The 26,694-nt window shown below is 26.9% G+C and overlaps 1 long non-coding RNA gene across 7 annotated transcripts; it reads right to left on the reverse strand.

The window, feature by feature from the left end:
• LOC113558896 lies at positions 1-26,694 on the reverse strand. Of its 7 annotated transcripts, XR_003405749.1 has the most exons (28): positions 25,135-25,222; positions 24,442-24,567; positions 23,593-23,722; positions 22,898-23,023; positions 20,492-20,621; positions 19,794-19,919; positions 18,942-19,071; positions 18,245-18,370; positions 17,393-17,522; positions 16,696-16,821; positions 15,843-15,972; positions 15,145-15,270; positions 14,296-14,425; positions 13,598-13,723; positions 12,749-12,878; positions 12,051-12,176; positions 11,202-11,331; positions 10,505-10,630; positions 9,654-9,783; positions 8,959-9,081; positions 8,107-8,236; positions 7,409-7,534; positions 6,560-6,689; positions 5,862-5,987; positions 5,013-5,142; positions 4,315-4,440; positions 3,465-3,594; positions 1-193 (listed from the first exon to the last, which is right to left on the reverse strand). It is a non-coding gene; the product is annotated as an uncharacterized LOC113558896 (long non-coding RNA). The 7 variants fall into 7 exon arrangements; XR_003405750.1 differs by lacking the exons at positions 1-193; positions 25,135-25,222 and adding an exon at positions 26,679-26,694 and having other exon boundaries at positions 2,868-3,594; XR_003405748.1 differs by lacking the exon at positions 1-193 and having other exon boundaries at positions 2,869-3,594.

Here is a 26,694-nt window from a genome sequence, read left to right on the forward strand (position 1 = left end):
TTTACTGTATGAACTACGCTGCCGGTCGTCCAGACCCTACAATAAGATCGCAGTTTAAACGTACCCGCACGCACACGATTGCAGTGCCATCGGATCCATGTACGTGTTCAGAATTACTTTTGGACGAATCTGCCGGTCGTCCAGACCATAGACACTGCTCGTGTGTGCATGCGTACCAATATGCTCCTAGCATCTGTGGGAAACAAATTTAATGTTCGCATACGACAAAATATAGGTATTAGAAATTTAAAAATTGCAGTTTTAATAAAAATTATTTTTTTAAAAATATAAAACTAAAAATATAAATTAATTTTCTTCTTTTAATTAATTTTAGTGGGGGAGGGGTGCTATTGTCCCGTCGTCCAAGCCACGAGCCGCTAATGTCTTCAACTGTCAATTTCTTTAGAAATAATTAACTTAAAAATATGATGATTATTGCAATATAATTATATGGGAGTGTTACATCTAAATCCACCGTCAAAATTGTGAAAAATATTCTTAAACAATTTTAACTATTAAAAATGTAAAAATATAAAATAAAGTCGCACTTGTACCTTGATACAGGGTAAGTGCAAAAACATCTGTTTATAAATACTAATACCACTGTCCACTGTTATTTAAACGTGTGACTAAAACTTAATAATTGTAGCTATAATACTACGTTTTCAAAGCTGTATTTGTCTAAATAGTTTTTAAGTTACAGCTATTTTAAATTTAAATTGTTTTGTTAAATATATTTGGAGCATACTACAAATCATATTATCCTAAAAATTATTTAAAACATCTCCTTACTTATATTTATTCATTTTACTTCACTCTCTTATTGAGTTAACAAAAATATTTCAAAATACTTTATTGAAGTCAAGTTTAAATATGATATATATAACAGTACATGGGCCATAAAAAATCAACTATAAATTTAATTTAATGGTCGGTTTTGCTGGTTTTAGTTTTTGTTATTTTTAGATACGGATAATCGTTGGTTTTTTTTTAATTTAGGTACTATATATTTTTTGTAATACTTCATTAGGTACACTTGTTGAGAAAACATTTCTTTTTAATCGACTACTAACCAAAAGTAAATTATAAATATAAATAAATAAGATTCTTTGTATGGCATACTACCTAATGATTAGTGTGAGGGAAAAGCCCCCTACAAGTATTTCATTGGGAAAAATAATGGAAAATGATAAAAGGGCTAAAAACTATTGGCCCCCCCTAGTAGAAATATTCTAGCTACGTGCTTGCTCAGTAGGTAGGTACACGGTACACAACCGTCTCATATGGACACAAATTAAATTGTTTTATTGCAAAATGACATAATTATGTCAAAAATTTAAAATAGCATAAAATTTGTTTACACAAATACCCTGAGACATTATATTATATTACACAATCGATTACAGGAGCTAAAAAATAATTATTGTGATCACTGGATATTATAAAAACTCCGGTCATCATGTTGAATTGGAAAGTTCAGCTTTTCACGGAATATAATATGTAATAATATGATTTATTTTTTTCGGATTATAATAAATTGTTTTAATGTGATCAAGAAAAAGTTTTAAGGTTTATTATTTTCTATGATGCGGGTTTCTAATTTGGGAGGTATCAATACACTGTTAATATATAACATTTAAAGTATAATTGTAAAAAGGCTATACTGTAACTGCGTGATCATTCACACCCCCTTCTTGGCGAATTGTACCGAAGAACCACTAGATAATAATAATTTAAGCTTTAATAATAGTCATACTTCGGAATATTGTACTTCCTTACTATTCCCATGCCGTGGACTTGAAAATTAAGGCAGACCGAGAACCGCGGTTCCAGCGGACTATGTCCAAGACTGCGACAATATCATTATAATGCAGGTATTATAGGCAAATGCATTGGCCAGGGTCAAGTTTACGAGTAAGTATACCAAAGAACATAAAATATATATATATAAAAATCATAGATGTTCGTAAAACATAATAATTACGATTTCAATACAAAATAAGCAGGTGCAAATAGTTAACAACAATAAAATTCATGTACGAATAATAGTGAGTACATCGCGCGTAGACCGGGTACCTATATAGTTATTTCGTAAAAACACGCACCGGGGTGCTAGCTAGTACACGATGAAAATAAAAAAATATTTTATAAACAACTAGCTAAAAACGATCAACTATTGAATACCTACCAATACAATCGTATTATTGCATCATATAAGGTACCAGTCACTAAACATATATATTAATAGCCAATAAGTATGTATATGTATATTTCTAGGTCTTAAATGGTCAGTGTTTCTTTTTTTTAATTAATAATCTATCCACGTGTTACGGTAAATTTTGTTACATTGGTAATTAACGTTATTTTCCTACAAATGAGGGAATTATCGTTATTTTCTTGTGAATGCTAGAATGATAGTATAAACTTATATCCAAATCCCATCCCAGAACCAATTCCACATTACGCCACTGGGAACATGGTTTTATTAAATACAATTACACACACGCCAAGAAATAGCTGCTTGCGAAGAAAATCTATTAGACATGAAAATATAAAATACGGGACAAGGATAAGAATTTTTTTATTATGAATAAACATCTATTTTTGATGAAATGCTTAAATATTTAAAGTCTTAAATCTTAATAATAATTGATAACTAACAAATGTAACTTCCTAAAATAATATTTTTTGGATATTTAATCACAATTTTAAAAATATAAATATTTTTTTGTACTTATAACTTTATAAGTATAAACTATTACTAATTGCTAATCATAATAATTTAGCAAAAACATCATTATTCTACAAATGCATAATTATATACGACATACATTTACTCCGTAGACCGTAATTGATATTTAGTACGGATAGATGAAGATATTATCTTTAATTTTATTTACATATTTTCTATTTTATGAAAATAGTCATATTTTTAAAAAACAGGACAATATAGCAACCCAGAAGCATATGTCGGGACAACGGGACAAACTTTTGAAATACGGTACTTTCCCATATAAAACGGGACGTCTGGACACCCTAATCTATACATACCCTAGTCCCTAATAATATCCTGAATAGTTTATGAATACTATATTTATGATTGCTTTATACTTATATTATTATGTTGATTGCTTATGAATTATAACTATAAATAACTTAAAAAACGCGAAATGTTGTTCAGCATACGTCAGTTTGACAAAGTGAAAGAATATAGTAATGCTACAGTTCAATTGGCTATACAAACTTATGAATTGAATTAGAATTTGTTACATTTGTCTAAATTATCATATAAAAACATGTTTAATAGTGTTTATCAAGTAGAAGCATAAATGAAATATATGAAAGTTAATAATAGATAATTTGAATCATTTGCTTAATCTAATGGTCAGCATTTCATGGCACTAACATTTTGGTTCACTCATATTAATTTACTATCATTAACATTCAATAACCAATACACGTACAAAGCATAACACCATTATAACTATCAGTGTCTTCTTGTTGGATTTCAAAACAGGATGTCGATACTTTCCCAAGTGGTATGAATGATAATTCATGTCTGATCATGCTTTGAGTGATCTGCTGAACTTGCATCTGAAAAAATGTATTCAGTTAAATATGTAAAATGGTTGGATGATAAATTGTCACTACCACACACCACAAGGTGTACGAAAACCTTTCTTTGACAACTAGCACGTGGAAAACACAGTATAACTAAGAATAGTGAGAAATCAAACAAAAACTAACAGACAAACTACATTCATATTGGAAAATTTTTTAAAGAATCTTACGGTTGAAAATTAACTACAAATACAAACGTATTAATGCAAAAAGATATGAAATATAAACTTATAACAGATGATAAGAAATAATAATCATGATAAGCAATAATAGATAGTAAAAGTCTACCAGATGTTTTGTTGAATTTCAATGTAAAATTATTGTAAAATAAATACTCTCGTACGAAAATATCAAATTCATTTTTTTCATTATACTAACACATTACCATTGTTTAAAAATTGTTCTGATTCGAACATAACAATATCAAATATTAATCGAATAAAACTACCATAAAACATCATTTGAAACTAGTCACTTTAAATAACATTACAATGGATTTTGGTTAAATTGAAACCTATTAATGAAATAAAAGTAATAAAAACTAAAAGATGTTTTATAGCTGAGGCATTTTTTAGGAATGAAAATTACAAGCTACAGTTGTTTACCAATCCTTTATTCAGATTTCAAACATATTGTAATCACTACACTACTATTAATTTACTATCAATTACATTCAACAACCATTACACGTACATTGCATAAAACCATAATAATTATCAGTATCTTCTAGTTAATTTTCAACATAAGATGTTGTTATATTCCCTGGTGGTATGAGAATTCACGTCTGAGCAGCCCTTGAGTGACCTTGTGTACTGCCATCTAAAAACATGTAGTCAATTAAATACGTATAAAGTTATGAGAAATAATTACAAAATATTAAAAGATAGTACAAATCTAGCAGAGTGATTAGTTGAATTTTAATGTAAAAGAAGTGTAAATTAAAAATACACTTGTACAAAAACCTAAAATTGCTGCTTTTAAATATTAAAAAGAATATATATATATATTTGTAATATTTGTCTAGAGTTTTAATGAAAGACATGTTTTATAGTGTTTATGAAGTATCAGCCTAAATTAAATGTATGAAAGCTAATAATAGGAAATTAGAATTACTCTCTTAATCTGACAATCTGGATTTGATGGGATTAACATGAGAATTGAGTGTTTTACGAGGAATTAAAAATATGAATTTGTTACATTTGTAAAAATTGTCATATAAAAACATGTTTAATAGTGTTTATCAAGTAGAAGCATAAATGAAATATATGAAAGTTAATAATAGATAATTTGAATCATTTGCTTAATCTAATGGTCAGCATTTCATGGCACTAACATTTTGGTTCACTCATATTAATTTACTATCATTAACATTCAATAACCAATACACGTACAAAGCATAACACCATTATAACTATCAGTGTCTTCTTGTTGGATTTCAAAACAGGATGTCGATACTTTCCCAAGTGGTATGAATGATAATTCATGTCTGATCATGCTTTGAGTGATCTGCTGAACTTGCATCTGAAAAAATGTATTCAGATAAATATGTAAAATGGTTGGATGATAAATTGTCACTACCACACACCACAAGGTGTACGAAAACCTTTCTTTGACAACTAGCACGTGGAAAACACAGTACAACTAAGAATAGTTAGAAATCAAACAAAAACTAACCGACAAACTACATTCAAATTGGAAAATTTTTTAAAGAATCTTACGGTTGAAAATTAACTACAAATACAAACGTATTAATGCAAAAAGATATGAAATATAAACTTATAACAGATGATAAGAAATAATAATCATGATAAGCAATAATAGATAGTAAAAGTCTACCAGATGTTTTGTTGAATTTCAATGTAAAATTATTGTAAATAAATACTCTCGTACGAAAATATCAAATTCATTTTTTTCATTATACTAACACATTACCATTGTTTAAAAATTGTTCTGATTCGAACATAACAATATCAAATATTAATCGAATAAAACTACCATAAAACATCATTTGAAACTAGTCACTTTAAATAACATTACAATGGATTTTGGTTAAATTGAAACCTATTAATGAAATAAAAGTAATAAAAACTAAAAGATGTTTTATAGCTGAGGCATTTTTTAGGAATGAAAATTACAAGCTACAGTTTTTTACCAATCCTTTATTCAGATTTCAAACATATTGCAATCACTACACTACTATTAATTTACTATCAATTACATTTAACAACCATTACACGTACATTGCATAAAACCATAATAATTATCAGTATCTTCTAGTTAATTTTCAACATAAGATGTTGTTATATTCCCTGGTGGTATGAGAATTCACGTCTGAGCAGCCCTTGAGTGACCTTGTGTACTGCCATCTAAAAACATGTAGTCAATTAAATACGTATAAAGTTATGAGAAATAATTACAAAATATTAAAAGATAGTACAAATCTAGCAGAGTGATTAGTTGAATTTTAATGTAAAAGAAGTGTAAATTAAAAATACACTTGTACAAAAACCTAAAATTGCTGCTTTTAAATATTAAAAAGAATATATATATATATTTGTAATATTTGTCTAGAGTTTTAATGAAAGACATGTTTTATAGTGTTTATGAAGTATCAGCCTAAATTAAATGTATGAAAGCTAATAATAGGAAATTAGAATTACTCTCTTAATCTGACAATCTGGATTTGATGGGATTAACATGAGAATTGAGTGTTTTACGAGGAATTAAAAATATGAATTTGTTACATTTGTAAAAATTGTCATATAAAAACATGTTTAATAGTGTTTATCAAGTAGAAGCATAAATGAAATATATGAAAGTTAATAATAGATAATTTGAATCATTTGCTTAATCTAATGGTCAGCATTTCATGGCACTAACATTTTGGTTCACTCATATTAATTTACTATCATTAACATTCAATAACCAATACACGTACAAAGCATAACACCATTATAACTATCAGTGTCTTCTTGTTGGATTTCAAAACAGGATGTCGATACTTTCCCAAGTGGTATGAATGATAATTCATGTCTGATCATGCTTTGAGTGATCTGCTGAACTTGCATCTGAAAAAATGTATTCAGTTAAATATGTAAAATGGTTGGATGATAAATTGTCACTACCACACACCACAAGGTGTACGAAAACCTTTCTTTGACAACTAGCACGTGGAAAACACAGTACAACTAAGAATAGTTAGAAATCAAACAAAAACTAACCGACAAACTACATTCAAATTGGAAAATTTTTTAAAGAATCTTACGGTTGAAAATTAACTACAAATACAAACGTATTAATGCAAAAAGATATGAAATATAAACTTATAACAGATGATAAGAAATAATAATCATGATAAGCAATAATAGATAGTAAAAGTCTACCAGATGTTTTGTTGAATTTCAATGTAAAATTATTGTAAATAAATACTCTCGTACGAAAATATCAAATTCATTTTTTTCATTATACTAACACATTACCATTGTTTAAAAATTGTTCTGATTCGAACATAACAATATCAAATATTAATCGAATAAAACTACCATAAAACATCATTTGAAACTAGTCACTTTAAATAACATTACAATGGATTTTGGTTAAATTGAAACCTATTAATGAAATAAAAGTAATAAAAACTAAAAGATGTTTTATAGCTGAGGCATTTTTTAGGAATGAAAATTACAAGCTACAGTTGTTTACCAATCCTTTATTCAGATTTCAAACATATTGCAATCACTACACTACTATTAATTTACTATCAATTACATTTAACAACCATTACACGTACATTGCATAAAACCATAATAATTATCAGTATCTTCTAGTTAATTTTCAACATAAGATGTTGTTATATTCCCTGGTGGTATGAGAATTCACGTCTGAGCAGCCGTTGAGTGACCTTGTGTACTGCCATCTAAAAACATGTAGTCAATTAAATACGTATAAAGTTATGAGAAATAATTACAAAATAATAAAAGATAGTACAAATCTAGCAGAGTGATTAGTTGAATTTTAATGTAAAAGAAGTGTAAATTAAAAATACACTTGTACAAAAACCTAAAATTGCTGCTTTTCAATATTAAAAAGAATATATATATATATTTGTAATATTTGTCTAGAGTTTTAATGAAAGACATGTTTTATAGTGTTTATGAAGTATCAGCCTAAATTAAATGTATGAAAGCTAATAATAGGAAATTAGAATTACTCTCTTAATCTGACAATCTGGATTTGATGGGATTAACATGAGAATTGAGTGTTTTACGAGGAATTAAAAATATGAATTTGTTACATTTGTCAAAATTATCATATAAAAACGTGTTTAATAGTGTTTATCAAGTAGAAGCATAAATGAAATATATGAATGTTAATAATAGAAAATTTGAATCATTTGCTTAATCTAATGGTCAGCATTTCATGGCACTAACATTTTGGTTCACTCATATTAATTTACTATCATTAACATTCAATAACCAATACACGTACAAAGCATAACACCATTATAACTATCAGTGTCTTCTTGTTGGATTTCAAAACAGGATGTCGATACTTTCCCAAGTGGTATGAATGATCATTCATGTCTGATCATGCTTTGAGTGATCTGCTGAACTTGCATCTGAAAAAATGTATTCAGTTAAATATGTAAAATGGTTGGATGATAAATTGTCACTACCACACACCACAAGGTGTACGAAAACCTTTCTTTGACAACTAGCACGTGGAAAACACAGTATAACTAAGAATAGTGAGAAATCAAACAAAAACTAACAGACAAACTACATTCATATTGGAAAATTTTTTAAAGAATCTTACGGTTGAAAATTAACTACAAATACAAACGTATTAATGCAAAAAGATATGAAATATAAACTTATAACAGATGATAAGAAATAATAATCATGATAAGCAATAATAGATAGTAAAAGTCTACCAGATGTTTTGTTGAATTTCAATGTAAAATTATTGTAACAAATAAATACTCTCGTACGAAAATATAAAATTCATATTTTTCATTATACTAAGACATTACCATTGTTTAAAAATTGTTCTGATTCTAACATAACAATATCAAATATTAATCGAATAAAACTACCATAGAACATCATTTGAAACTAGACACTTTAAATAACATTACAATGGATTTTGGTTAAATTGAAACCTATTAATGAAATAAAAGTAATAAAAACTAAAAGATGTTTTATAGCTGAGGCATTTTTTAGGAATGAAAATTACAAGCTACAGTTGTTTACCAATCCTTTATTCAGATTTCAAACATATTGCAATCACTACACTACTATTAATTTACTATCAATTACATTCAACAACCATTACACATACATTGCATAAAACCATAATAATTATCAGTATCTTCTAGTTAATTTTCAACATAAGATGTTATATTCCCTGGTGGTATGAGAATTCACGTCTGAGCAGCCCTTGAGTGACCTTGTGTACTGCCATCTAAAAACATGTAGTCAATTAAATACGTATAAAGTTATGAGAAATAATTACAAAATAATAAAAGATAGTACAAATCTAGCAGAGTGATTAGTTGAATTTTAATGTAAAAGAAGTGTAAATTAAAAATACACTTGTACAAAAACCTAAAATTGCTGCTTTTCAATATTAAAACGAATATATATATATATTTGTAATATTTGTCTTAAATTTTAATGAAAGACATGTTTTATAGTGTTTATGAAGTATCAGCCTAAATTAAATGTATGAAAGCTAATAATAGGAAATTAGAATTACTCTCTTAATCTGACAATCTGGATTTGATGGGATTAACATGAGAATTGAGTGTTTTACGAGGAATTAAAAATATGAATTTGTTACATTTGTCAAAATAATCATATAAAAACGTGTTTAATAGTGTTTATCAAGTAGAAGCATAAATGAAATATATGAATGTTAATAATAGAAAATTTGAATCATTTGCTTAATCTAATGGTCAGCATTTCATGGCACTAACATTTTGGTTCACTCATATTAATTTACTATCATTAACATTCAATAACCAATACACGTACAAAGCATAACACCATTATAACTATCAGTGTCTTCTTGTTGGATTTCAAAACAGGATGTCGATACTTTCCCAAGTGGTATGAATGATAATTCATGTCTGATCATGCTTTGAGTGATCTGCTGAACTTGCATCTGAAAAAATGTATTCAGTTAAATATGTAAAATGGTTGGATGATAAATTGTCACTACCACACACCACAAGGTGTACGAAAACCTTTCTTTGACAACTAGCACGTGGAAAACACAGTATAACTAAGAATAGTGAGAAATCAAACAAAAACTAACAGACAAACTACATTCATATTGGAAAATTTTTTAAAGAATCTTACGGTTGAAAATTAACTACAAATACAAACGTATTAATGCAAAAAGATATGAAATATAAACTTATAACAGATGATAAGAAATAATAATCATGATAAGCAATAATAGATAGTAAAAGTCTACCAGATGTTTTGTTGAATTTCAATGTAAAATTATTGTAACAAATAAATACTCTCGTACGAAAATATAAAATTCATATTTTTCATTATACTAACACATTACCATGTTTAAAAATTGTTCTGATTCGAACATAACAATATCAAATATTAATCGAATAAAACTACCATAGAACATCATTTGAAACTAGACACTTTAAATAACATTACAATGGATTTTGGTTAAATTGAAACCTATTAATGAAATAAAAGTAATAAAAACTAAAAGATGTTTTATAGCTGAGGCATTTTTTAGGAATGAAAATTACAAGCTACAGTTGTTTACCAATCCTTTATTCAGATTTCAAACATATTGTAATCACTACACTACTATTAATTTACTATCAATTACATTCAACAACCATTACACGTACATTGCATAAAACCATAATAATTATCAGTATCTTCTAGTTAATTTTCAACATAAGATGTTGTTATATTCCCTGGTGGTATGAGAATTCACGTCTGAGCAGCCCTTGAGTGACCTTGTGTACTGCCATCTAAAAACATGTAGTCAATTAAATACGTATAAAGTTATGAGAAATAATTACAAAATATAAAAGATAGTACAAATCTAGCAGAGTGATTAGTTGAATTTTAATGTAAAAGAAGTGTAAATTAAAAATACACTTGTACAAAAACCTAAAATTGCTGCTTTTAAATATTAAAAAGAATATATATATATATTTGTAATATTTGTCTAGAGTTTTAATGAAAGACATGTTTTATAGTGTTTATGAAGTATCAGCCTAAATTAAATGTATGAAAGCTAATAATAGGAAATTAGAATTACTCTCTTAATCTGACAATCTGGATTTGATGGGATTAACATGAGAATTGAGTGTTTTACGAGGAATTAAAAATATGAATTTGTTACATTTGTAAAAATTGTCATATAAAAACATGTTTAATAGTGTTTATCAAGTAGAAGCATAAATGAAATATATGAAAGTTAATAATAGATAATTTGAATCATTTGCTTAATCTAATGGTCAGCATTTCATGGCACTAACATTTTGGTTCACTCATATTAATTTACTATCATTAACATTCAATAACCAATACACGTACAAAGCATAACACCATTATAACTATCAGTGTCTTCTTGTTGGATTTCAAAACAGGATGTCGATACTTTCCCAAGTGGTATGAATGATAATTCATGTCTGATCATGCTTTGAGTGATCTGCTGAACTTGCATCTGAAAAAATGTATTCAGTTAAATATGTAAAATGGTTGGATGATAAATTGTCACTACCACACACCACAAGGTGTACGAAAACCTTTCTTTGACAACTAGCACGTGGAAAACACAGTATAACTAAGAATAGTGAGAAATCAAACAAAAACTAACAGACAAACTACATTCATATTGGAAAATTTTTTAAAGAATCTTACGGTTGAAAATTAACTACAAATACAAACGTATTAATGCAAAAAGATATGAAATATAAACTTATAACAGATGATAAGAAATAATAATCATGATAAGCAATAATAGATAGTAAAAGTCTACCAGATGTTTTGTTGAATTTCAATGTAAAATTATTGTAAATAAATACTCTCGTACGAAAATATCAAATTCATTTTTTTCATTATACTAACACATTACCATTGTTTAAAAATTGTTCTGATTCGAACATAACAATATCAAATATTAATCGAATAAAACTACCATAAAACATCATTTGAAACTAGTCACTTTAAATAACATTACAATGGATTTTGGTTAAATTGAAACCTATTAATGAAATAAAAGTAATAAAAACTAAAAGATGTTTTATAGCTGAGGCATTTTTTAGGAATGAAAATTACAAGCTACAGTTGTTTACCAATCCTTTATTCAGATTTCAAACATATTGTAATCACTACACTACTATTAATTTACTATCAATTACATTCAACAACCATTACACGTACATTGCATAAAACCATAATAATTATCAGTATCTTCTAGTTAATTTTCAACATAAGATGTTGTTATATTCCCTGGTGGTATGAGAATTCACGTCTGAGCAGCCCTTGAGTGACCTTGTGTACTGCCATCTAAAAACATGTAGTCAATTAAATACGTATAAAGTTATGAGAAATAATTACAAAATATTAAAAGATAGTACAAATCTAGCAGAGTGATTAGTTGAATTTTAATGTAAAAGAAGTGTAAATTAAAAATACACTTGTACAAAAACCTAAAATTGCTGCTTTTAAATATTAAAAAGAATATATATATATATTTGTAATATTTGTCTAGAGTTTTAATGAAAGACATGTTTTATAGTGTTTATGAAGTATCAGCCTAAATTAAATGTATGAAAGCTAATAATAGGAAATTAGAATTACTCTCTTAATCTGACAATCTGGATTTGATGGGATTAACATGAGAATTGAGTGTTTTACGAGGAATTAAAAATATGAATTTGTTACATTTGTAAAAATTGTCATATAAAAACATGTTTAATAGTGTTTATCAAGTAGAAGCATAAATGAAATATATGAAAGTTAATAATAGATAATTTGAATCATTTGCTTAATCTAATGGTCAGCATTTCATGGCACTAACATTTTGGTTCACTCATATTAATTTACTATCATTAACATTCAATAACCAATACACGTACAAAGCATAACACCATTATAACTATCAGTGTCTTCTTGTTGGATTTCAAAACAGGATGTCGATACTTTCCCAAGTGGTATGAATGATAATTCATGTCTGATCATGCTTTGAGTGATCTGCTGAACTTGCATCTGAAAAAATGTATTCAGTTAAATATGTAAAATGGTTGGATGATAAATTGTCACTACCACACACCACAAGGTGTACGAAAACCTTTCTTTGACAACTAGCACGTGGAAAACACAGTATAACTAAGAATAGTGAGAAATCAAACAAAAACTAACAGACAAACTACATTCATATTGGAAAATTTTTTAAAGAATCTTACGGTTGAAAATTAACTACAAATACAAACGTATTAATGCAAAAAGATATGAAATATAAACTTATAACAGATGATAAGAAATAATAATCATGATAAGCAATAATAGATAGTAAAAGTCTACCAGATGTTTTGTTGAATTTCAATGTAAAATTATTGTAAATAAATACTCTCGTACGAAAATATCAAATTCATTTTTTTCATTATACTAACACATTACCATTGTTTAAAAATTGTTCTGATTCGAACATAACAATATCAAATATTAATCGAATAAAACTACCATAAAACATCATTTGAAACTAGTCACTTTAAATAACATTACAATGGATTTTGGTTAAATTGAAACCTATTAATGAAATAAAAGTAATAAAAACTAAAAGATGTTTTATAGCTGAGGCATTTTTTAGGAATGAAAATTACAAGCTACAGTTGTTTACCAATCCTTTATTCAGATTTCAAACATATTGTAATCACTACACTACTATTAATTTACTATCAATTACATTCAACAACCATTACACGTACATTGCATAAAACCATAATAATTATCAGTATCTTCTAGTTAATTTTCAACATAAGATGTTGTTATATTCCCTGGTGGTATGAGAATTCACGTCTGAGCAGCCCTTGAGTGACCTTGTGTACTGCCATCTAAAAACATGTAGTCAATTAAATACGTATAAAGTTATGAGAAATAATTACAAAATATTAAAAGATAGTACAAATCTAGCAGAGTGATTAGTTGAATTTTAATGTAAAAGAAGTGTAAATTAAAAATACACTTGTACAAAAACCTAAAATTGCTGCTTTTAAATATTAAAAAGAATATATATATATATTTGTAATATTTGTCTAGAGTTTTAATGAAAGACATGTTTTATAGTGTTTATGAAGTATCAGCCTAAATTAAATGTATGAAAGCTAATAATAGGAAATTAGAATTACTCTCTTAATCTGACAATCTGGATTTGATGGGATTAACATGAGAATTGAGTGTTTTACGAGGAATTAAAAATATGAATTTGTTACATTTGTAAAAATTGTCATATAAAAACATGTTTAATAGTGTTTATCAAGTAGAAGCATAAATGAAATATATGAAAGTTAATAATAGATAATTTGAATCATTTGCTTAATCTAATGGTCAGCATTTCATGGCACTAACATTTTGGTTCACTCATATTAATTTACTATCATTAACATTCAATAACCAATACACGTACAAAGCATAACACCATTATAACTATCAGTGTCTTCTTGTTGGATTTCAAAACAGGATGTCGATACTTTCCCAAGTGGTATGAATGATAATTCATGTCTGATCATGCTTTGAGTGATCTGCTGAACTTGCATCTGAAAAAATGTATTCAGTTAAATATGTAAAATGGTTGGATGATAAATTGTCACTACCACACACCACAAGGTGTACGAAAACCTTTCTTTGACAACTAGCACGTGGAAAACACAGTACAACTAAGAATAGTTAGAAATCAAACAAAAACTAACCGACAAACTACATTCAAATTGGAAAATTTTTTAAAGAATCTTACGGTTGAAAATTAACTACAAATACAAACGTATTAATGCAAAAAGATATGAAATATAAACTTATAACAGATGATAAGAAATAATAATCATGATAAGCAATAATAGATAGTAAAAGTCTACCAGATGTTTTGTTGAATTTCAATGTAAAATTATTGTAAATAAATACTCTCGTACGAAAATATCAAATTCATTTTTTTCATTATACTAACACATTACCATTGTTTAAAAATTGTTCTGATTCGAACATAACAATATCAAATATTAATCGAATAAAACTACCATAAAACATCATTTGAAACTAGTCACTTTAAATAACATTACAATGGATTTTGGTTAAATTGAAACCTATTAATGAAATAAAAGTAATAAAAACTAAAAGATGTTTTATAGCTGAGGCATTTTTTAGGAATGAAAATTACAAGCTACAGTTTTTTACCAATCCTTTATTCAGATTTCAAACATATTGCAATCACTACACTACTATTAATTTACTATCAATTACATTTAACAACCATTACACGTACATTGCATAAAACCATAATAATTATCAGTATCTTCTAGTTAATTTTCAACATAAGATGTTGTTATATTCCCTGGTGGTATGAGAATTCACGTCTGAGCAGCCGTTGAGTGACCTTGTGTACTGCCATCTAAAAACATGTAGTCAATTAAATACGTATAAAGTTATGAGAAATAATTACAAAATAATAAAAGATAGTACAAATCTAGCAGAGTGATTAGTTGAATTTTAATGTAAAAGAAGTGTAAATTAAAAATACACTTGTACAAAAACCTAAAATTGCTGCTTTTCAATATTAAAAAGAATATATATATATATTTGTAATATTTGTCTAGAGTTTTAATGAAAGACATGTTTTATAGTGTTTATGAAGTATCAGCCTAAATTAAATGTATGAAAGCTAATAATAGGAAATTAGAATTACTCTCTTAATCTGACAATCTGGATTTGATGGGATTAACATGAGAATTGAGTGTTTTACGAGGAATTAAAAATATGAATTTGTTACATTTGTCAAAATAATCATATAAAAACGTGTTTAATAGTGTTTATCAAGTAGAAGCATAAATGAAATATATGAATGTTAATAATAGAAAATTTGAATCATTTGCTTAATCTAATGGTCAGCATTTCATGGCACTAACATTTTGGTTCACTCATATTAATTTACTATCATTAACATTCAATAACCAATACACGTACAAAGCATAACACCATTATAACTATCAGTGTCTTCTTGTTGGATTTCAAAACAGGATGTCGATACTTTCCCAAGTGGTATGAATGATCATTCATGTCTGATCATGCTTTGAGTGATCTGCTGAACTTGCATCTGAAAAAATGTATTCAGTTAAATATGTAAAATGGTTGGATGATAAATTGTCACTACCACACACCACAAGGTGTACGAAAACCTTTCTTTGACAACTAGCACGTGGAAAACACAGTATAACTAAGAATAGTGAGAAATCAAACAAAAACTAACAGACAAACTACATTCATATTGGAAAATTTTTTAAAGAATCTTACGGTTGAAAATTAACTACAAATACAAACGTATTAATGCAAAAAGATATGAAATATAAACTTATAACAGATGATAGGAAATAATAATCAGTGATAAGCAATAATAGATAGTAAAAGTCTACCAGATGTTTTGTTGAATTTCAATGTAAAATTATTGTAACAAATAAATACTCTCGTACGAAAATATAAAATTCATATTTTTCATTATACAAAGACATTACCATTGTTTAAAAATTGTTCTGATTCGAACATAACAATATCAAATATTAATCGAATAAAACTACCATAGAACATCATTTGAAACTAGACACTTTAAATAACATTACAATGGATTTTGGTTAAATTGAAACCTATTAATGAAATAAAAGTAATAAAAACTAAAAGATGTTTTATAGCTGAGGCATTTTTTAGGAATGAAAATTACAAGCTACAGTTGTTTACCAATCCTTTATTCAGATTTCAAACATATTGCAATCACTACACTACTATTAATTTACTATCAATTACATTCAACAACCATTACACGTACGTTGCATAAAACCATAATAATTATCAGTATCTTCTAGTTAATTTTCAACATAAGATGTTGTTATATTCCCTGGTGGTATGAGAATTCACGTCTGAGCAGCCCTTGAGTGACCTTGTGTACTGCCATCTAAAAACATGTAGTCATTAAATACGTATAAAGTTATGAGAAATAATTACAAAATAATAAAAGATAGTACAAATCTAGCAGAGTGATTAGTTGAATTTTAATGTAAAAGAAGTGTAAATTAAAAATACACTTGTACAAAAACCTAAAATTGCTGCTTTTCAATATTAAAAAGAATATATATATATATTTGTAATATTTGTCTAGAGTTTTAATGAAAGACATGTTTTATAGTGTTTATGAAGTATCAGCCTAAATTAAATGTATGAAAGCTAATAATAGGAAATTAGAATTACTCTCTTAATCTGACAATCTGGATTTGATGGGATTAACATGAGAATTGAGTGTTTTACGAGGAATTAAAAATATGAATTTGTTACATTTGTCAAAATAATCATATAAAAACGTGTTTAATAGTGTTTATCAAGTAGAAGCATAAATGAAATATATGAATGTTAATAATAGAAAATTTGAATCATTTGCTTAATCTAATGGTCAGCATTTCATGGCACTAACATTTTGGTTCACTCATATTAATTTACTATCATTAACATTCAATAACCAATACACGTACAAAGCATAACACCATTATAACTATCAGTGTCTTCTTGTTGGATTTCAAAACAGGATGTCGATACTTTCCCAAGTGGTATGAATGATCATTCATGTCTGATCATGCTTTGAGTGATCTGCTGAACTTGCATCTGAAAAAATGTATTCAGTTAAATATGTAAAATGGTTGGATGATAAATTGTCACTACCACACACCACAAGGTGTACGAAAACCTTTCTTTGACAACTAGCACGTGGAAAACACAGTATAACTAAGAATAGTGAGAAATCAAACAAAAACTAACAGACAAACTACATTCATATTGGAAAATTTTTTAAAGAATCTTACGGTTGAAAATTAACTACAAATACAAACGTATTAATGCAAAAAGATATGAAATATAAACTTATAACAGATGATAGGAAATAATAATCATGATAAGCAATAATAGATAGTAAAAGTCTACCAGATGTTTTGTTGAATTTCAATGTAAAATTATTGTAACAAATAAATACTCTCGTACGAAAATATAAAATTCATATTTTTCATTATACAAAGACATTACCATTGTTTAAAAATTGTTCTGATTCGAACATAACAATATCAAATATTAATCGAATAAAACTACCATAGAACATCATTTGAAACTAGACACTTTAAATAACATTACAATGGATTTTGGTTAAATTGAAACCTATTAATGAAATAAAAGTAATAAAAACTAAAAGATGTTTTATAGCTGAGGCATTTTTTAGGAATGAAAATTACAAGCTACAGTTGTTTACCAATCCTTTATTCAGATTTCAAACATATTGCAATCACTACACTACTATTAATTTACTATCAATTACATTCAACAACCATTACACGTACGTTGCATAAAACCATAATAATTATCAGTATCTTCTAGTTAATTTTCAACATAAGATGTTGTTATATTCCCTGGTGGTATGAGAATTCACGTCTGAGCAGCCCTTGAGTGACCTTGTGTACTGCCATCTAAAAACATGTAGTCATTAAATACGTATAAAGTTATGAGAAATAATTACAAAATAATAAAAGATAGTACAAATCTAGCAGAGTGATTAGTTGAATTTTAATGTAAAAGAAGTGTAAATTAAAAATACACTTGTACAAAAACCTAAAATTGCTGCTTTTCAATATTAAAAAGAATATATATATATATTTGTAATATTTGTCTAGAGTTTTAATGAAAGACATGTTTTATAGTGTTTATGAAGTATCAGCCTAAATTAAATGTATGAAAGCTAATAATAGGAAATTAGAATTACTCTCTTAATCTGACAATCTGGATTTGATGGGATTAACATGAGAATTGAGTGTTTTACGAGGAATTAAAAATATGAATTTGTTACATTTGTCAAAATTATCATATAAAAACATGTTTAATAGTGTTTTTCAAGAAGAAGCATAAATGAAATATATGAAAGTTAATAATAGAAAATTTGAATCATTTGCTTAATCTAATGGTCAGCATTTCATGGCACTAACATTTTGGTTCACTCATATTAATTTACTATCATTAACATTCAATAACCAATACACGTACAAAGCATAACACCATTATAACTATCAGTGTCTTCTTGTTGGATTTCAAAACAGGATGTCGATACTTTCCCAAGTGGTATGAATGATCATTCATGTCTGATCATGCTTTGAGTGATCTGCTGAACTTGCATCTGAAAAAATGTATTCAGTTAAATATGTAAAATGGTTGGATGATAAATTGTCACTACCACACACCACAAGGAGTACGAAAACCTTTCTTTGACAACTAGCACGTGGAAAACACAGTATAACTAAGAATAGTGAGAAATCAAACAAAAACTAACAGACAAACTACATTCATATTGGAAAATTTTTTAAAGAATCTTACGGTTGAAAATTAACTACAAATACAAACGTATTAATGCAAAAAGATATGAAATATAAACTTATAACAGATGATAAGAAATAATAATCATGATAAGCAATAATAGATAGTAAAAGTCTACCAGATGTTTTGTTGAATTTCAATGTAAAATTATTGTAACAAATAAATACTCTCGTACGAAAATATAAAATTCATATTTTTCATTATACAAAGACATTACCATTGTTTAAAAATTGTTCTGATTCGAACATAACAATATCAAATATTAATCTAATAAAACTACCATAGAACATCATTTGAAACTAGACACTTTAAATAACATTACAATGGATTTTGGTTAAATTGAAACCTATTAATGAAATAAAAGTAATAAAAACTAAAAGATGTTTTATAGCTGAGGCATTTTTTAGGAATGAAAATTACAAGCTACAGTTGTTTACCAATCCTTTATTCAGATTTCAAACATATTGTAATCACTACACTACTATTAATTTACTATCAATTACATTCAACAACCATTACACGTACATTGCATAAAACCATAATAATTATCAGTATCTTCTAGTTAATTTTCAACATAAGATGTTGTTATATTCCCTGGTGGTATGAGAATTCACGTCTGAGCAGCCCTTGAGTGACCTTGTGTACTGCCATCTAAAAACATGTAGTCAATTAAATACGTATAAAGTTATGAGAAATAATTACAAAATAATAAAAGATAGTACAAATCTAGCAGAGTGATTAGTTGAATTTTAATGTAAAAGAAGTGTAAATTAAAAATACACTTGTACAAAAACCTAAAATTGCTGCTTTTCAATATTAAAACGAATATATATATATATTTGTAATATTTGTCTTAAATTTTAATGAAAGACATGTTTTATAGTGTTTATGAAGTATCAGCCTAAATTAAATGTATGAAAGCTAATAATAGGAAATTAGAATTACTCTCTTAATCTGACAATCTGGATTTGATGGGATTAACATGAGAATTGAGTGTTTTACGAGGAATTAAAAATATGAATTTGTTACATTTGTCAAAATAATCATATAAAAACGTGTTTAATAGTGTTTATCAAGTAGAAGCATAAATGAAATATATGAATGTTAATAATAGAAAATTTGAATCATTTGCTTAATCTAATGGTCAGCATTTCATGGCACTAACATTTTGGTTCACTCATATTAATTTACTATCATTAACATTCAATAACCAATACACGTACAAAGCATAACACCATTATAACTATCAGTGTCTTCTTGTTGGATTTCAAAACAGGATGTCGATACTTTCCCAAGTGGTATGAATGATCATTCATGTCTGATCATGCTTTGAGTGATCTGCTGAACTTGCATCTGAAAAAATGTATTCAGTTAAATATGTAAAATGGTTGGATGATAAATTGTCACTACCACACACCACAAGGTGTACGAAAACCTTTCTTTGACAACTAGCACGTGGAAAACACAGTATAACTAAGAATAGTGAGAAATCAAACAAAAACTAACAGACAAACTACATTCATATTGGAAAATTTTTTAAAGAATCTTACGGTTGAAAATTAACTACAAATACAAACGTATTAATGCAAAAAGATATGAAATATAAACTTATAACAGATGATAAGAAATAATAATCATGATAAGCAATAATAGATAGTAAAAGTCTACCAGATGTTTTGTTGAATTTCAATGTAAAATTATTGTAAAATAAATACTCTCGTACGAAAATATAAAATTCATATTTTTTCATTATACTAACACATTACCATTGTTTAAAAATTGTTCTGATTCGAACATAACAATATCAAATATTAATCGAATAAAACTACCATAAAACATCATTTGAAACTAGTCACTTTAAATAACATTACAATGGATTTTGGTTAAATTGAAACCTATTAATGAAATAAAAGTAATAAAAACTAAAAGATGTTTTATAGCTGAGGCATTTTTTAGGAATGAAAATTACAAGCTACAGTTGTTTACCAATCCTTTATTCAGATTTCAAACATATTGCAATCACTACACTACTATTAATTTACTATCAATTACATTCAACAACCATTACACGTACATTGCATAAAACCATAATAATTATCAGTATCTTCTAGTTAATTTTCAACATAAGATGTTGTTATATTCCCTGGTGGTATGAGAATTCACGTCTGAGCAGCCCTTGAGTGACCTTGTGTACTGCCATCTAAAAACATGTAGTCAATTAAATACGTATAAAGTTATGAGAAATAATTACAAAATATAAAAGATAGTACAAATCTAGCAGAGTGATTAGTTGAATTTTAATGTAAAAGAAGTGTAAATTAAAAATACACTTGTACAAAAACCTAAAATTGCTGCTTTTAAATATTAAAAAGAATATATATATATATTTGTAATATTTGTCTAGAGTTTTAATGAAAGACATGTTTTATAGTGTTTATGAAGTATCAGCCTAAATTAAATGTATGAAAGCTAATAATAGGAAATTAGAATTACTCTCTTAATCTGACAATCTGGATTTGATGGGATTAACATGAGAATTGAGTGTTTTACGAGGAATTAAAATATGATTTGTTACATTTGTAAAAATTGTCATATAAAAACAGTGTTTAATAGTGTTTATCAAGTAGAAGCATAAATGAAATATATGAAAGTTAATAATAGATAATTTGAATCATTTGCTTAATCTAATGGTCAGCATTTCATGGCACTAACATTTTGGTTCACCTCATATTAATTTACTATCATTAACATTCAATAACCAATACACGTACAAAGCATAACACCATTATAACTATCAGTGTCTTCTTGTTGGATTCAAAACAGGATGGCGACTACTTTCCCAAGTGGTATGAATGATAATCATGTCTGATCATGCTTTGCGTGATCTGCCTGAACTTGCATCTGAAAAAATGTATTCAGTTAAATATGTAAAATGGTTGTATGATAAATTGTCACTACCACACACCCAAGGTGTACGAAAACCTTTCTTTGACAACTAGCAAGTGAAAACACAGTATAACTAAGAATAGTGAGAAATCAAACAAAAACTAACAGACAAACTACATCAAATATGTGGAAAATTTTTTAAAGAAGTCTTACGGTTTGACAATTAATAAAAATAACAAACGTATAATGCAAAAAGATATGAAATATAAAATCTATAACAAGATGATAAGAAGAAATATAATCATTGATTAAGCAATAATAGATAGTAAAAGTCTACCAGATGTTTTGTTGAATTTCAATGTAAAATTATTGTAACAAATAAATACTCTCGTACGAAAATATAAAATTCATTTTTTTCATTATACTAAGACATTACCATTGTTTAAAAATTGTTCTGATTCTAACATAACAATATCAAATATTAATCGAATAAACTACCATAAAACATCATTTGAAACTAGACACTTTAAATAACATTACAATGGATTTTGGTTAAATTGAAACCTATTAATGAAATAAAAGTAATAAAAACTAAAAGATGTTTTATAGCTGAGGCATTTTTTAGGAATGAAAATTACAAGCTACAGTTGTTTACCAATCCTTTATTCAGATTTCAAACATATTGCAATCACTACACTACTATTAATTTACTATCAATTACATTCAACAACCATTACACGTACATTGCATAAAACCATAATAATTATCAGTATCTTCTAGTTAATTTTCAACATAAGATGTTGTTATATTCCCTGGTGGTATGAGAATTCACGTCTGAGCAGCCCTTGAGTGACCTTGTGTACTGCCATCTAAAAACATGTAGTCAATTAAATACGTATAAAGTTATGAGAAATAATTACAAAATAATAAAGATAGTACAAATCTAGCAGAGTGATTAGTTGAATTTTAATGTAAAAGAAGTGTAAATTAAAAATACACTTGTACAAAAACCTAAAATTGCTGCTTTTAATATTAAAAAGAATATATATATATATTTGTAATATTTGTCTAGAGTTTTAATGAAAGACATGTTTTATAGTGTTTATGAAGTATCAGCCTAAATTAAATGTATGAAAGCTAATAATAGGAAATTAGAATTACTCTCTTAATCTGACAATCTGGATTTGATGGGATTAACATGAGAATTGAGTGTTTTACGAGGAATTAAAATATGAATTTGTTACATTTGTCAAAATTATCATATAAAAACGTGTTTAATAGTGTTTATCAAGTAGAAGCATAAATGAAATATATGAAAGTTAATAATAGAAAATTTGAATCATTTGCTTAATCTAATGGTCAGCATTTCATGGCACTAACATTTTGGTTCACTCATATTAATTTACTATCATTAACATTCAATAACCAATACACGTACAAAGCATAACACCATTATAACTATCAGTGTCTTCTTGTTGGATTTCAAAACAGGATGTCGATACTTTCCCAAGTGGTATGAATGATAATTCATGTCTGATCATGCTTTGAGTGATCTGCTGAACTTGCATCTGAAAAAATGTATTCAGTTAAATATGTAAATGGTTGGATGATAAATTGTCACTACCACACACCACAAGGTGTACGAAAACCTTTCTTTGACAACTAGCACGTGGAAAACACAGTATAACTAAGAATAGTGAGAAATCAAACAAAAACTAACAGACAAACTACATTCATATTGGAAAATTTTTTAAAGAATCTTACGGTTGAAAATTAACTACAAATACAAACGTATTAATGCAAAAAGATATGAAATATAAACTTATAACAGATGATAAGAAATAATAATCATGATAAGCAATAATAGATAGTAAAAGTCTACCAGATGTTTTGTTGAATTTCAATGTAAAATTATTGTAACAAATAAATACTCTCGTACGAAAATATAAAATTCATATTTTTCATTATACTACACATTACCATTGTTTAAAAATTGTTCTGATTCGAACATAACAATATCAAATATTAATCGAATAAAACTACCATAAACATCATTTGAAACTAGACACTTTAAATAACATTACAATGGATTTTGGTTAAATTGAAACCTATTAATGAAATAAAAGTAATAAAAACTAAAAGATGTTTTATAGCTGAGGCATTTTTTAGGAATGAAAATTACAAGCTACAGTTGTTTACCAATCCTTTATTCAGATTTCAAACATATTGCAATCACTACACTACTATTAATTTACTATCAATTACATTCAACAACCATTACACGTACATTGCATAAAACCATAATAATTATCAGTATCTTCTAGTTAATTTTCAACATAAGATGTTGTTATATTCCCTGGTGGTATGAGAATTCACGTCTGAGCAGCCCTTGAGTGACCTTGTGTACTGCCATCTAAAAACATGTAGTCAATTAAATACGTATAAAGTTATGAGAAATAATTACAAAATAATAAAAGATAGTACAAATCTAGCAGAGTGATTAGTTGAATTTTAATGTAAAAGAAGTGTAAATAAAAATACACTTGTACAAAAACCTAAAATTGCTGCTTTTCAATATTAAAAAAATATATATATATATTTGTAATATTTGTCTAGAGTTTTAATGAAACATGTTTTATAGTGTTTATGAAGTATCAGCCTAAATTAAATGTATGAAAGCTAATAATAGGAAATTAGAATTACTCTCTTAATCTGACAATCTGGATTTGATGGGATTAACATGAGAATTGAGTGTTTTACGAGGAATTAAAAATATGAATTTGTTACATTTGTCAAAATATCATATAAAAACGTGTTTAATAGTGTTTATCAAGTAGAAGCATAAATGAAATATATGAATGTTAATAATAGAAAATTTGAATCATTTGCTTAATCTAATGGTCAGCATTTCATGGCACTAACATTTTGGTTCACTCATATTAATTTACTATCATTAACATTCAATAACCAATACACGTACAAAGCATAACACCATTATAACTATCAGTGTCTTCTTGTTGGATTTCAAAACAGGATGTCGATACTTTCCCAAGTGGTATGAATGATATTCATGTCTGATCATGCTTTGAGTGATCTGCTGAACTTGCATCTGAAAAATGTATTCAGTTAAATATGTAAAATGGTTGGATGATAAATTGTCACTACCACACACCACAAGGTGTACGAAAACCTTTCTTTGACAACTAGCACGTGGAAAACACAGTATAACTAAGAATAGTGAGAAATCAAACAAAAACTAACAGACAAACTACATTCATATTGGAAAATTTTTTAAAGAATCTTACGGTTGAAAATTAACTACAAATACAAACGTATTAATGCAAAAAGATATGAAATATAAACTTATAACAGATGATAAGAAATAATAATCATGATAAGCAATAATAGATAGTAAAAGTCTACCAGATGTTTTGTTGAATTTCAATGTAAAATTATTGTAACAATAAATACTCTCGTACGAAAATATAAAATTCATATTTTTCATTATACTAAGACATTACCATTGTTTAAAAATTGTTCTGATTCTAACATAAACAATATCAAATATTAATCGAATAAAACTACCATAGAACATCATTTGAAACTAGACACTTTAAATAACATTACAATGGATTTTGGTTAAATTGAAACCTATTAATGAAATAAAAGTAATAAAAACTAAAAGATGTTTTATAGCTGAGGCATTTTTTAGGAATGAAAATTACAAGCTACAGTTGTTTACCAATCCTTTATTCAGATTTCAAACATATTGCAATCACTACACTACTATTAATTTACTATCAATTACATTCAACAACCATTACACGTACATTGCATAAAAAACATAATAATTATCAGTATCTTCTAGTTAATTTTCAACATAAGATGTTATATTCCCTGGTGGTATGAGAATTCACGTCTGAGCAGCCCTTGAGTGACCTTGTGTACTGCCATCTAAAACATGTAGTCAATTAAATACGTATAAAGTTATGAGAAATAATTACAAAATAATAAAAGATAGTACAAATCTAGCAGAGTGATTAGTTGAATTTTAATGTAAAAGAAGTGTAAATTAAAAATACACTTGTACAAAAACCTAAAATTGCTGCTTTTCATATTAAAAAAGAATATATATATATATTTGTAATATTTGTCTAGATTTTAATGAAAGACATGTTTTATAGTGTTTATGAAGTATCAGCCTAAATTAAATGTATGAAAGCTAATAATAGGAAATTAGAATTACTCTCTTAATCTGACAATCTGGATTTGATGGGATTAACATGAGAATTGAGTGTTTTACGAGGAATTAAAAATATGAATTTGTTACATTTGTCAAAATAATCATATAAAAACGTGTTTAATAGTGTTTATCAAGTAGAAGCATAAATGAAATATATGAATGTTAATAATAGAAAATTTGAATCATTTGCTTAATCTAATGGTCAGCATTTCATGGCACTAACATTTTGGTTCACTCATATTAATTTACTATCATTAACATTCAATAACCAATACACGTACAAAGCATAACACCATT

Source organism: Rhopalosiphum maidis, chromosome 3 (assembly GCF_003676215.2).
Source record: "Rhopalosiphum maidis isolate BTI-1 chromosome 3, ASM367621v3, whole genome shotgun sequence".
Taxonomy (NCBI): Eukaryota; Metazoa; Arthropoda; class Insecta; order Hemiptera; family Aphididae; genus Rhopalosiphum; species Rhopalosiphum maidis.